The sequence below is a fragment of the Triticum urartu genome, chromosome 1, assembly GCF_003073215.2.
Source record: "Triticum urartu cultivar G1812 chromosome 1, Tu2.1, whole genome shotgun sequence".
Classification (NCBI taxonomy): domain Eukaryota; kingdom Viridiplantae; phylum Streptophyta; class Magnoliopsida; order Poales; family Poaceae; genus Triticum; species Triticum urartu.
In genome coordinates, this window is record NC_053022.1 from 293,268,053 (window position 1) to 293,282,190 (window position 14,138).

Sequence of the window (14,138 nt, forward strand, 5' to 3'; positions counted from 1 at the left end):
CATCATATTAGCCGTTGATATGTTGCGATAGTGCAGCGAAGTGATGTATTGCATGTCTGCATCGGGGATCTTTCTGTGAGAGCGGCAAAATCTCCGACGCCCCCTTTGCAACATCAGCTGGTGTGTGTGATCGGCCTCAAAAACTGTCACAACCCAGCTACCGTCTTTGAGGCTAACACCTATACGAGCCTTGCAATCATATCGCTCCAACCGGTTTCTTCGCCTCTTATCGCTCATATCCATATAGATGCCAGCTTGTTTGCTTGGAGATTTTTTATTACTAGCATAGCTCATATCAACATCATCACTTTGATTTGTTGCAGCCCCGTCAGAAATGCTTCCACCAACATTCTTCGAAGGATCTTTCCGTGAGTGTATGCACTCAAAAACTCTATAGATTAGGATGCGCTTCTGTTCCAAGCTATTTTTCCTACTATGCTTTGACGTCACAATGCGAGTTCCAAAGCCCATCTTCGAAGTATATTCATTGTAAACATGCTGAGCTTCTTCAACATTGTCAAAAATCATTCCAACAAAAGGGACAACTGGTTGTGATGATATATCTTCGTCTGGTTCATCAACAAGTGTTGCAGCATTTCCATTGGCATTGTCACCGGTCACACGGGCATTGCAATGGGTTGGAGCTGCACCATCCGTGTTCAGCCGCAAGGAATCGTCACTATCATGTCCCGGAGTATCATTCAGATCAATGCCATCATCTTCTTCTTCGTGCGCAACATTTTGCATATCATCATCAAGGAAAATCGATGGCTCCACAGCAACATTCTGCAACAAAATCAGCACCCAAGTCAGTTCTTTTTTGCTGCATGAAAAAACATGCAAAAAACGCGAACAAAAAAAGTGGATGCAGCATGTCAATCACAATTCCAAGACAACTCCTGCATGCAGCATTTTAGGATGTAGTATGTAACATCCAGCAAGTAGCACGTAGCAAGTGCAACACATACTTGTAACATTTTACTAGCAGACAGCAGGAAGATGCTAGCATTAATTGACAACATATCAGAAACATTACACAAAAATCAAACACAAGTATGTTGAGAACATCTCTTTTTAATCTCATGCTCATCAATTGAAATCAAAGGTTGCAACATTTTTTTATGAACAAAAGGATCTAGGGTTGCAATTGGAAATCATACCAGATCAATTTCATCCCGGCCATGCCGTGCTGCATATTGGAAGACCACACCAGGGTTGTAGTACCGTTGCAGCACCGGTCCACTACCACCAGGGCCTTGCCGCCTCAGGGGACTTCGGCCATGAACGGCAGCGGAGCTCGAGCCCAAATCCATGGAGGCAAGGAGGTCATTACGGATGTAAGACATGATTGAAACAATTTCAAAGCCGCTTGATAGATGGGGAAGCCCCTCCTCGACGTGATTCGGCCGTGGGGAACTTAAAACAGGCGGATCCGGCCGCGGATCGGGGATGTCCCTGTTTTTCTCGTTGTGGCTGTTTTGTACAACGGTTGCAACAAAACGTGTGTTTTTTGCTGCAATGGTTGGCTCGGTACACACTCGCGCGCAGATCTAACGGTTCGCGCTAACCGCATCGGACGACTCGGGCTCGACCGGCCCAACAGTTGGGCCGGTGCGCCGGCGCAGATCGCTGCCCTTAATAAATAGCAATAAAAATTTAGGGTTTAGACTTGGGTTTTATTGTATTGTCTAGCCATCACTATAATTCGCATCTACGAGACGTATAGGACTACTGTCTTGTCAGATGCATAGTGGAACCCTAACTTTTCATCATGAAATATTTCTTTCCACCTTTTGTCAAAACACCATTCATTTCACAAAGATCTGAATGTATGAGATCTAGTGATGCAAGATTTCTCGTTTCCGCAGTCGTGTGTGACTTACGAGGTTGCTTAGCTTGCACACAAACTTGTCACTTAGATCCCTTGACAGTGGTGAAACTAGGGATTAAGTTCAACTTCGCTAGTCGCGACATGCAACCAAAGTTAACATGACGAAGACGTGAATGTCATACATTTGATTCATTATTGTTGCAAACATGATTAACAACTTTATTGCAAACGTCTGATAAGGATAAACGAAACAGGCCTTAGTTCATGTGCTCAGTTTATTATCCGCAATTTCAGTTGCAATTCACCCTTGTTCTTGCCGGTTCTTCGGTTGCTTGCAGGAACTCGAACCTCGTTGTTTAGATTGATCGTGCGTACGGCAAGGTCAATAACCACCGGAGATTGGTTTAACGATCGTCGAGGCGTATCATCGGGTACGGTATAGCCGGATCGTCAAGGTCAAAATCCAACAAATCGATAATTATCCCCACTCTCATCAAAAGATCGGGCCGCCGTTACATCAAGTGGTGTCAGTTTTCAGGTTCATCGGTGAGAGATTTACAATTTTCGTAGTTTAGCTTATTTTTCTGTCCTATAAACCCATGAAAAAGCCAAAAAAAAATTAGATTAGTTCATCCTTTACTCCTATCTTTTTAGCCTTTAGCAATTTTTGCATCTAGTATTTGTATAGTTGAATTTTTGGTTGCATTCATCCTAGAATTAGTATCGGTTTAGATTAGTTTGAAAAAAAATTGTGTACTAGATCGCACTTTATTTTGTCCCCCATATTTTCTGCCGCCTGCTCGTTCCTGATCGGACAAAAAAAGGACCAAGATTCGATCTTCTTCTGTTCGTATCTGCAAGACAATCTATTTTTTGGGCGTATTTATTTCCTTCCTGCGATTATCTTTCGACGCTCCGCCACAAAGATTGACACATATCCATCTGAGAGTCTTCAGGTTTTACAGTACCTGAGACAATGTCTCACGCTTTCGCAAGATCCCAAACATCAGCCAACGGTGTCTGTCCCTCCACGCCGCTCATTGCACGCAGACGCGAGACCCAGACATCTAGCAGTCTGTGTCTGCCCCCACGTGTTATACAGATACAGTACACATCCAGCCTTTCATCCATCCTGCATGCAACCACAATCACCGTGAGTAATTGTGCACTAGTACTAGCTATCTATCGTGGCAACTTGTCCAATAGTTCTGCCTCTTTCTTTTCTTGTCACATAAATTGAGTCCGTGACTTTTGATAGCAATCGGTCTGCAAAAAAGAGAGAGAGAAAAAGAAAAAAAACAGAAAAAGTGAAAAAGTAGAGAAAACAAGAAAAAAATTATAGAGAGAAAAAAGAAAACATGTTGCAAATTTCAGGCCAGCTAGCACTTTTTGGGCAATTTCTTTGGGTGTTCAGAACTTTTCCTCTTCGCTGTACACGTCACATTTTTTTTCTGTTTTTGATTGCCATAGACTCGCTAAATAGAGCTATACAATTTTCATCAGTTCCCTCTCCTTTGATTCAGTATCTGGGCTTAGATTGTTTTATCTCTTACTAGTCGACTGCCAGCACTAGTTAGGAGTTTGATTAATTATTCAACTTGCATTACTCTTTGCTAAATTGTGCCATTGATATTGTGAGTTGAGAAAACCTTCACCAAGCTCCACTTCCTATATTGTACCTTGTGCAGTCACTTGGCAATCGCTATATCCAAGTTGGATAACTTTTGACGGCGCCAAAGGTCGACAACCATTGCAGCGCGATAAGAACTGGTAAGAGCTTGGTCACTGCTAGCGAGTAGAGCTGCATTTTCACCACCTCCGAGTAGTATTGTAGGAACATTATACTTTTGTTTTTCTTCTTGTTTGTTACTAACCATGGCAGATTCTAGAGTGATCAATAGTCGGGTTGAGTCTATTGTGGGAGATAACTTGCCATGTGTTGATACAAATCACTCTTCCTCGTCGCAGACGGTACAACGACCGTCAGAAGATGTACATCATGGTTGAAACACACATCCTCAGGTTACCTCTTTGCCAAATTTTGAGGGTAAATACGACCCCGATTCATATATTAATTGGGAAATTGAGGTAGACGAAATATTTGGTAGCCATGATTTTTCTGAGCATAAGAAAATAAATGATGTCACTCAAAGTTTTTCCGGTTTTGCTTCAGTTTGGTGGAGACATTATTGCAGGGATAATATTTCTACTCTACCTACTACTTGGAAAGCTTTAAAACTTGTTATGCGAAACCGATTTGTTCCTTCATACCATACTAGTGATTTGCTTAGAAAATTCCAACATTTAGCACAAGGACATAACATCGTCGAAGAATATTATGATAATTTGTGCACTGCTTTATTTCGTTGTGACTTAGAAGAATGTGAAGAAGCTACCCTGAATAGATTTTTGAGGGGATTAAACTGTGGTATTTATGATATACTTGTGCATAAAGAATATTATACCATGAATGGTTTGTTTCGTCTTGCTTGTAAAGTTGAACAAAAAATTAATAGGCATGTTCATGAGACAGACAAACACACAGTGCAAGTCCCTACCTTTGTTTCGGTTACATCTTCTCATGCACAAACTACTATGGTTGTTGGACCCACTGTTTTGAGAGTCACACCACTCCCGACATGTAATGTGCCATTGACAATACCTACATCTTCTGATTCAGCCAAAGAAGGTAATAAGAATGGTATTGAATCTAACCTTCCACATGAGATTGTTCCATGTCATGCTGAATTTAATGTTTCATGTGTTGATTTGAATGAAATGCCATCTCTTTTTATCACACTAGTTGTTATGGATAATTCTGTTGCTACCTTCGATAAATTGTGTGATCAAACAACCGAAACACCAATAGTTTTGCATGCACCTATTGCTAAACTTGATTCCCTCGTTGATTTGTGTGCACCCAGGAAATTAAAAGAAACTAAAATTGACCCATGTGACTTGATTTTTGAACCCGGTTTGGATCACATCCAATTGATTAAACATGATGGGGGTATCGCTAGAATTCCTCATACTAATTCTTTGTATTCTATTTTGATGGATCCACCTATGCCTTTGTCACATGCAAGAACTAAAATAGCTGAAATCACATGTTTGAGTTCTCTGACAAGTGTTTATGCGCCAAAATTTACTTTTAACTTCATTGGAGAGGACTGCATAGACAATGATTTTTTCCGTGCATAGAATTTGCATCACATGTAATGATCTTACTAGTTTGAAAGAGAATATTAATAAGCCAATGCTTGATCATTTTAATATGACCTCCAGCTCGTTGTTGATTACATGTTGAATAGCATGTTGCATGATTGCTTATATACACATGCTAGTTTCGATATTCCTAATAGTTATCTAACTACGTTGGGATGGTTTAATGATGCGAATTACAAATTGGATGACATAAATATTCATGTTACTTATATGTGCAAACTAAAATGTAATACTTCATGTTCGCATATTTCTTGCGATAATTCTTTGGACTTTCATCTCATTAGATATGATAATTACTCATGTATCAAGACATTAATAGTGCAACAATGGAGAGAAATTAAAACGAATGACTTATACATATACCATGTATACACTGTCTTTTTGGTTAGTCTATTTTCAGATTATTCAAAGCCGAGGATGACTTTGTTTTCAAGAAAGGGAGGATGATGTGGACATGGACTCTACAGATACGACCAAAAATATTATCCTCATATACAATAATCAAGTGATTTCTATTAACAATAATTTCATGAATTGTTTTATGGTTGAAAACAAAGATACAACACCTCTTTTTATTATATGCAGAATTATGGAGTATTTGTACAAGCCACGTGTTAAAATGAGGCGACCAAGACATATATGTGCATATACATGTTTACACTTTAGCGTCCATTCAAATGCTACAATTGTGCATGCAAGAGATGGACCTAAGACCAATTTAAAACTATAATAAAACTAGCCAACTCACCTTCACAAGGCTCCTCCGATTGGAGTTTCGTCGGCCGTCCGATCTGCATTCTGATGCGTTTGAGCCGTTGGATCTTCACAGCAGTAAAACCCAATTTTCACCTTACGGTCATCTTCACTGGCGAATGACGGGTGGGCTCGCGTCGTGTGCTTGTTGGCCGGATTCGTCGTCCCCGCGTGTAGGAAGTTTTGGCCAATCTGCTCCGCGCGTTCCGCGTCCAATCCTACCATTCGCCTCGTCCCACTCCCACTTTCACTCCACCCGCCAGACAAACCCTAGCCCCCTAGCCCCCCTGCCCAATGCCCCCGATCCCCACGGCCGCCGCACGGTCTCGCTCCTCCTTCCCTCCCGCCGCACCCTCTCCTTGCTCGCAGCCGCCTCCTTCCCACCTTCGCCCGAGCTTCGCCTTCCTCACCCGCCTTCTCCTCCTTGCCATCGGCGGAAGCAGTGAGCATAGGGACAACGGCAATGGCTGGACGCGATGAGCTTGCCTCTGGTGGCGCCAGGAACCTGCACGCAAAGGGCGACCCCATGGATCCGTTCCTGAAGGAGAGAGAAGATGCGGAGGGAGGATTGAAGGACAGGGGGAGGTAGGCGTGCTGGGGCGGGGTGGTCTCGCCGGCGATGACAGGGCTGACCGGCCGGAGTTGGATTGAGATCCCGGCTGGCACGGCTCAGCTCCAACTCCCTCTTCCACCTCTCCGCTCCCCGACACTCAAATCTGGTAAATCTCCTCTTAGTTCATTGTGCTCTCGGACGATTACCGGATTAGTTATCAATACTAATCCTGATGCTACCTTGGAGCTGTATGGTTGGCTGATTTATCTTGTTTGACCGTTGTTCCAGGCTCTTCTGCACACATCAGTAGCTATGGAAAGAAAGCTTGTAGTGGAGTGGGTTCCTTTGTATGATCTTGGAAGATGGTCTGTGTTCTTGACTATGGACTTCAGACCGTTTCTATTTTCCTCCGTGAACCTACCACTGATGCTTTGGAGGTGCTTGCTTTGTGTAGATGTCCTATGAAGCCCATTAGAAAGCATGGCAACGGCTTAAGGTTAGCGCATTTTGAGAAGCCAACAGATCGCCACCTACTTCCTTAGGCTGACAATCACCTGCGGGATAAAGTGCGATGTTTTGCCTGAGGTGAGAACACGGGTCGTTTCAGATCCACCTGAACCACCCAAAGTTTTTGTTAATAAATTTCTTCAAATGAGCAGTCCATCCTGTTAATTACAATCCTTTTAGTTCATTTGAGTAGTAGCTGACTTAGTTGTTTATGTGCTTATTAACAGATGATTACACTTTTATTTTGCTTGGCAGGGACAAGATCTTGCTATTAATCAACTTTCTAGAATAATTTTTCCTGATCTGAATTATGAAATTTGCTTTGTTAACATCATCATATATTGTCACCTAAAAGGTGCAGGCTGAGATGATCGTTTTATTTGCAGACAGGATCAAGGACTGGGCCAACGTGGTCGTCGCGCACGGACCAGTGTATAGCCCATTGGCACTGGTAAAGTTGTATCGGCGGCTCAGGCACATGAAGTAAGTTCCTCCGTTTAGGTGTATTGGTGTTTCTGAACTAGCAGGCACAATTCATCTCGTGACCGCTGGCCGTTGTCTTCCCTTCTCCTAAAATTTGTGACCAAGCGATTAAACCTGAAATTGAAGCTTGGTCTTTCTCAAGATTTACCATGGTGTAATTTTATGCTACAGTAAGCCTTGGATAGAAAATAAACATGTTATGAAGATGATATATCAGTTTTAGAAATACATATTGAAGGACTATAGCAGCTTTTCTTTTTACGAAATTTTGTTTTGTTGTTTTTCCATCTAAATCCAGTTGCCACCATGGTAATTTCTTTTCAGTCCCAACTCTCCTCCTGTCCCCCGCACTTGCTTGCTACGGGTTCTTGTTGTGTGTGTGTGCTTGTTGGCTTAGTGACGTGTGTGTTCAGGCACGCATTGTCTTTGCCTGCTAGGGTGTTGCCGCTGCTACTTGGCCGGTTACAACGAGTAGGAAGCTGATAGGGTGGTATTTCTCCCTGGTCAGCCAAGGAGTTCGCACATCTCTCGGTTCTCTGGGCATGTCACCATGGACAAGCAGAGTGGGAGGACGCTCTTCTACTGGTTCTTGGATGCTCATGCACAGCCTCTCCTTCTCAAGCTCAATTGGGATTTCTTACTTACCTCATTCTCTTGTTTTTATTTTTTTTATTTAGTCACTTATTTCTAGGAAGATTTTGTAGTTATTATCTTGAGCTGCTTGTAGTTCAATAATGTTTCAGTTGCTACTTGGGGTGCATACCTAAAGGATAATAAACATTATTTTTGTTCCATGTATATGCAGGACAAGGTTGCTCATCAGTTGGATGTGGAGTTGCTTCTGAGCTAGGACTCTCCCATGATCACTACATAGAAAAAGATACATCCAGTTTGGTTTCTAATGTCTGTTTTTGCCTAAGCAAAAAAGGTAACAAGTTTATATTGTCGTATGGTTCTCAGTTTGTCTTTTCAAACTATTAGATTGTCCAGAACATCTAGGAACGACCTTTTTGTGTCCCCAATATTATCCTATTTTGTGAATAATCTTATATTGTTGATGCTGCATACAATCAAAGTATGTTCTTATAATCATACTTATGGCTAGCCAAATTTTATGGGCCCAACCTTATACTCATTAGATACAACCTTTGTATCTGCTTTTGCCAGTTGTCGCTTGCCAGGTGCGACCTGGTGTGTGGTGGCGGCTCGATCCACTCTTGGATCCTTCTTACACTTCCCTGCCGGCTAGGTCAGCTACGACCTGGTGGGTGGTGGCGGCTCGATCCACTCTTGTATCCTTCTTACACTTCCCTGCTGGCTAGGTCAGCTACGACCTGGTTGTTGGTGGCGGCTTGATCCACTCCTGGATTCTTCTCCCACTTCCCCGTTGCCTAACACTGAGCACCCGGATGGGAGCATGGGATCGATGGTGGCCGGAAACATGATTTAAAATGGGACTTTATACCACCAAATAAGAATGTGTGTACATATATCTCATTGTACACAACAACACACCATTTTTTGGGTAATACTCTACCCAGGCTTAATTCGTCCTAGCAAAAGAAATCACATCATGAGCAAAAGAACGAATTCGCTACTAACGTTTCAAATCAAGATTTATCCATCTAAAAGTCCCAAAATATATTTCTGTTCTCATTATTGCAACAGCCTTTTCTGTACCAACAATGTGACACTACACTACAATATATTTTCACAGGCCATGGAAAAATAAAGAATTTGACAATAGATAGGCTCCAGTCTAAAATTATAATTTTGCGCGCACTTTGGAGCTATTGGATGCCTGAAAATATCGGTCCTCATGTAATCTAACCGTTACACCTCTTGAGTCCAATTAGGAACTCTTTCATTATTGGTTATAAAGTGTTTGCTTTGGTCAGTTAATACTCCCTCTGTTCATAAATACAAGACATTTTAGAGACAAGCTGCATATTTAATGAAGCATCCACTTGCTGTAGAAAGCATGTTTTATGGTTCTGTACCAGGTAAGGTGTTCAGTAATCTATTTAACAATGCTTTCCAGCTTCTTTCCATGTTCTAACATACTTCATGTGTTGTGTAATAATCTACTGATGGCTAGTTACAACTCCATTTCACTATGGACACTGCATATGATGTTCTTTATTCTCAGCAAAGCAAACATCTCATTTGTTTCTCATACTATTCTCTACAAAAAACTAGGCGTTGCTGAAGCTGGAGTCATGATGGCGTTAGTAATCTTGGTGATGCTTCTTATACGGCAAACCAACTTATTTTTGATTATCCTATGGGTTTTTTATCCAGATGTTGCATATAGGAGTATTGTGGAGCTAATAATATTTGAATCTGAGCTAGCATACTATTTCAATTTGAGTTCAAAAATTATAAACCTTAGTATTTGTTTTCAGTTATCAATCTTCTTCCCTTCTCCTTTTTTGGGTCACTTTTGATAGCTTCTTTCATTCTGTACATTTTAGTTGCTGCCTCAAGCCTTGGCTCTTTTTCTAGACTAGGCCTCAATTTATGGGAAAATGCAGTCTTCATTTACTGAGTTATATTTTTGTCTTGGTTTCTTCCAGGTCCCTCGTACAGTGGTTCAGAAAAAAAAAACCTATCCAATGGAGATGATGCATGAGGAGAGGCAAAGTCATGATCCATAAAGCCCTATGTTATTCTTTTTCTCACTGTGATTTTACTTTTTATGGTTGGATGCCAAGTAGCCAAGCAGACGCTTTTTCGTAGATTAGTTGCTTAGTTTCATAAGTTGAACTGCGTTGTCGAGTGCAGTGTGTAGGCTCTTTCTCGATTGCTCAGCAGGCGATCAATGCGGCACATGTGGAGGCTGTGAGAGCTGTGAATGGCACCGGTCTTGTCATACTTATGAGCAGGAGCACGGGCCACATTACTCTTCATGCCACTCTGAGCAGCCGAGATGTTGACTGCTGGTTGAGATTGATTTCCACGTTGAATGGAAGGGAGACCTATTTGAGTTCCTGTATGAAAGGGTAAAGAAGAAGGGGCATGTTGTTTTGGTTGTTGCTGAAGGCGTTGGTCAGGAGTTGATTACCTGGACTGATGACCAGAACCGAGAGCGGGGTGAGTATGTCAACATGTTGTTCTTTGACATTGGCCTTAAGTTTACATGCAACTCTCCTCCATGGTTACTCATTTCTGTTACCGTTGTTGTATCAAAACAATTGTATTTTTGTTGATGGCCGCTTGGGCTCATTTTCGAGGAGAATGAGATGTGGGATAAACTACTCTGAAATGTTCAGTTCCCTTCAAACAATTTATTAGCTAACTAAGTTTGACTGCTGTTGCGCATCGTACAATTGTACTCTGATGTTGCCATCTTGCCTTTTATGTACACAATCAATTAAACTCTTATTGTATGTATTTGCTCAAACATAGTTACTAAAAAAATGCAAATATTTTTAACAAGTACATGGTTTTAAATGGGACTCTGCGCCATTCGTCACAATGGGTCATATTATACAAATATAATTTTTTGGCACAACGGGTTATACATTTTTTTCAAACTTGGATTTCGCAATGTGATAAGACATTTTTAAAATAGCATGGTTTAACACATGAGCTTTCTACTACGAGTATCGAATATGCCCTTGCTAAATGAAACTCTTTTCATCGACAACATGACTTTAGCGGGTTTCGCCATTTGGCGCAACGGGTCAACTAGTTTAAATAAAAGGCAAGCATGCATGCATGAAGCAAGGAGCATGCAAGATATGCATGAAGGGAGAAGAGAAGTAGCACAACGTGGGCAGTTGGTCTGGCCCGACTGTGTACCAGCCATCTAATGCACAGATGACTACATGGCCCCCAGCCCATACAAGACATCAAACATCAGCCATGCACGAGAGCGCCACAAAGACGAGGTCCAGAAACTTCTATACATAGGCAGAGAGTTTTACTCGGCCTCGACTTGACGACGTCCTTGCCCTTTAATAAATAGCAACAAAAGTTTAGGTTTTAGACTTGGGTTTTATTGTATTGTCTAGCCATCACTATAATTCGCATCTACGAGACGTGTATGAGTACTGCCTTGTCTGATCCATAGTGGAACCCCAACTTTTCATCCAGTTCATGTGCTCAGTATATTATCCGCAATTTCAGTTGCAATTCACCTTTGTTCTTGCCGGTTCTTCGGTTGCTTGCAGGAACTTGAACCTCGTTATTCAGGTTAATCGTGCGTACGGCAAGGTCAATAACCATCGGAGATTGGTTTAGCGATTGTCGAGACGTATCGTCGGGTACGGTATAGCCGGATCGTCAAGGTCAAAATCCAACAAATCGATAATTATCCCCACTCTCATCGAAAGATCGGGCCGCCGTTACATCACCCGTTGACTAAGCCTCTTCCACGAGCAAAACATGATCAGCACCAAGACTCCATGGGTGTTAGAATCATTACAATGTAATCTAGTTTATTGACTCTAGTGCAAGTGTAGACTGAAGGAAATATGCCCTAGAGGAAATAATATTGTTATATATATATTTCCTTATATCATGATAAATGTTTATTATTGATGCTAGAATTGTATTAACCGGAAACTTGATATATGTGCGAATACATAGACAAAACACAATGTCCCTAGTATGCCTCTACTAGACTAGCTCGTTAATCAAAGAAGGTTAAGTTTCCTAACCATAGACATGTGTTGTCATTTGATGAACGAGATCACATCATTAGGAGAATGATGTGATGTACAAGACCGATCCGTTAGCTTAGCATAATGATTGTTAAGTTTTATTGCTATTGCTTTCTTCATGACCTATACATATTCCTTTGACTATGAGATTATGCAGCTCCCGAATACCGGAGGAATACCTTGTGTGCTATCAAACATCACAACGTAACTGGGTGATTATAAATATGCTCTACAGGTATCTTCGAAGGTGTTTGTTGGGTTGGCATAGATCGAGATTAGGATTTGTCACTCCGAATATGAGAGAGGTATCTTTGGGTCCTCTCGGTCATGCACATCATGATAAGCCTTAAAAGCAATATGACTAATGAGTTAGTTGTGGGATGATGTATTACGGAACAAGTAAAGAGACTTGCCGGTAATGAGATTGAACTAGGCATGAAGATACCGACGATCGAATCTCGGGCAAGTAACATACCGATGATAAAGGGAATGACGTATGTTGTCATTATGGTTTGACCGATAAAGATCTTCGTAGAATATGTGAGAACCAATATGAGCATCTAGGTTCTGCTATTGGTATTTATCGGAGAGGTGTCTTGGTCATGTCTACATAGTTCTCGAACCCGTAGGTGAAGGAAATATGCCCTAGAGGCAATAATAAAGTTATTATTTATTTCCTTATATCATGATAAATGTTTATTATTCATGCTAGATGAAGGAGTTCATATCCGATCTAGGTGCCATACCTAGTGCATCGGGTCCAATGAAAATCATTTGTGACAATACTGGTGCAATTGCCTTGGCAAAGGAATCCAGATTTCACAAGAGAACCAAGCACATCAAGAGACGCTTCAATTCCATCCGGGATCTAGTCCAGGTGGGAGACATAGAGATTTGCAAGATACATACGGATCTGAATGTTGCAGACCCGTTGACTAAGACTCTTCCACGAGCAAAACATGATCAGCACCAAGGCTCCATGGGTGTTAGAATCATTACTGTGTAATCTAGATTATTGACTCTAGTCCAAGTGGGAGACATAGAGATTTGCAAGATACATACGGATCTGAATGTTGCAGACCCGTTGACTAAGACTCTTCCACGAGCAAAACATGATCAGCACCAAGGCTCCATGGGTGTTAGAATCATTACTGTGTAATCTAGATTATTGACTCTAGTGCAAGTGGGAGACTGAAGGAAATATGCCCTAGAGGCAATAATAAAGTTATTATTTATTTCCTTATATCATGATAAATGTTTATTATTCATGCTAGAATTGTATTAACCGGAAACATAATACATGTGTGAATACATAGACAAACAAAGTGTCACTAGTTATGCCTCTACTTGACTAGCTCGTTAATCGAAGATGGTTATGTTTCCTAACCATAGACATATGTTGTCATTTGATTAATGGGATCACATCATTAGGAGAATGATGTGATTGACATGACCCATTCCATTAGCTTAGCACCCGATCGTTTAATATGTTGTTATTGCTTTCTTCATGACTTATACATGTTCCTATGACTATGAGATTATGCAACTCCCGTTTGCCACAGGAACACTTTGTGTGCTACCAAACGTCACAACGTAACTGGGTGATTATAAAGGAGCTCTACAGGTGTCTCCAAAGGTACATGTTGGGTTGGCGTATTTCAAGATTAGGATTTGTTACTCCGATTGTCGGAGAGGTATCTCTGGGCCCTCTCGGTAATGCACATCACATAAGCCTTGCAAGCATTGCAACTAATGAGTTAGTTGCGAGATGATGTATTACGGAATGAGTAAAGAGACTTGCCGGTAACGAGATTGAACTAGGTATTGAGATACCGACGATCGAATCTCGGGCAAGTAACATACCGATGACAAAGGGAACAACGTATGTTGTTATGCGGTCTGACCGATAAAGATCTTCGTAGAATATGTAGGAGCCAATATGAGCATCCAGGTTCCGCTATTGGTTATTGACCGGAGACGTGTCTCGGTCATGTCTACATTGTTCTCGAACCCGTAGGGTCCGCACGCTTAAGGTTTCGATGACAGTTATATTATGAGTTTATGAGTTTTGATGCACCGAAGTTAGTTCGGAGTCCCGGATGTGATCACGGACATGATG

General features: G+C 41.5%; 1 long non-coding RNA gene across 2 annotated transcripts; it reads left to right on the forward strand.

Annotated features, from left to right (window-relative positions):
• Positions 1-6,015: 6,015 nt before the first annotated feature.
• Positions 6,016-10,617, forward strand: LOC125508401. Of its 2 annotated transcripts, XR_007283426.1 has the most exons (6): positions 6,016-6,528; positions 6,651-6,727; positions 6,817-6,947; positions 7,256-7,352; positions 8,158-8,280; positions 9,552-10,617. It is a non-coding gene; the product is annotated as an uncharacterized LOC125508401 (long non-coding RNA). The 2 variants fall into 2 exon arrangements; XR_007283419.1 differs by having other exon boundaries at positions 6,017-6,528; positions 8,158-10,617.
• Positions 10,618-14,138: the final 3,521 nt, after the last annotated feature.